We start from the raw sequence: 1,313 nt of genomic DNA on the forward strand, positions 1-1,313 counted from the left end.
CTTTCTGTTTTTCATTCTGTTTTTGCTTTTTTCATTGTTTTTGTGACTTCTCATGATCATCAACCTACAGAAAACATAAAATAACAAAGGAAAATAGATAAAATATAACATTGGGTTGCTTCCCAACAAGCGCTTCTTTAATGTCAGTAGCTTGACAGAGGGCTCTCATGGAGCCTCACAGATGCTCAGAGAAATATTGGAACCTCCCAACACCAAACTTAGAGTTTGAATGTGGGGGTTCAACACCAAACTTAGAAGTTGGTTGTGGCCTCCCAACACCAAACTTAGAGTTTGACTGTGGGGGCTCTGTTTGACTCTGTTTTGAGAGAAGCTCTTCATGCTTCTTCTCCATGATGACAGGGGGATATCCTTGAGCCTTAAACACCAAGGATTCTTCATTCACTTGAATGATCAATTCTCCTCTATCAACATCAATCACAGCCTTTGCTGTGGCTAGGAAGGGTCTGCCAAGGATGATGGATTTATCCATGCACTTCCCAGTCTCTAGGACTATGAAATCAGCAGGGATGTAATGGTCTTCAACCTTTACCAGAGCATCCTCTACAAGTCCATAAGCTTGTTTTCTTGAGTTGTCTGCCATCTCTAGTGAGATTTTTGCAGCCTGCACCTCAAAGATCCCTAGCTTCTCCATTACAGAGAGAGGCATGAGGTTTACACTTGACCCTAGGTCACACAAGGCCTTCTTGAAGGTCATGGTGCCAATGGTACAAGGTATTGAAAACTTCCCAGGGTCTTGTCTCTTTTGAGGTAATTTCTGCCCAGACAAGTTATCCAGTTCTTTGATGAGCAAAGGGGGGTCATCCTCCCAAGTCTCATTTCCAAATAACTTGTCATTTAGCTTCATGATTGCTCCAAGGTATTTAGCAACTTGCTCTTCAGTGACATCTTCGTCCTCTTCAGAGGAAGAATACTCATCAGAGCTCATGAATGGCAGAAGTAAGTCCAATGGAATCTCTATGGTCTCATTTTGAGCCTCAGATTCCCATGGTTTCTCATTGGGGAACTCATTGAAGGTTAGTGGACGTCCATTGAGGTCTTCCTCAGTGGCGTTCACTGCCTCTTCCTCCTCTCCAAATTCGGCCATGTTGATGGCCTTACACTCTCCTTTTGGATTTTCTTCTGTATTGCTTGGAAGAGTACTAGGAGGGAGTGCAGTAATTTTCTTGCTCAGCTGACCCACTTATGCCTCCAAATTTCTAATGGAGGATCTTGTTTCAGTCATGAAACTTTGAGTGGTTTTGATTAGATCAGAGACCATGGTTGCTAAGTCAGAGTGGCTCTGCTTAGAATTC

Source organism: Arachis duranensis, chromosome 6 (assembly GCF_000817695.3).
Source record: "Arachis duranensis cultivar V14167 chromosome 6, aradu.V14167.gnm2.J7QH, whole genome shotgun sequence".
In the NCBI taxonomy this organism is placed as follows: domain Eukaryota; kingdom Viridiplantae; phylum Streptophyta; class Magnoliopsida; order Fabales; family Fabaceae; genus Arachis; species Arachis duranensis.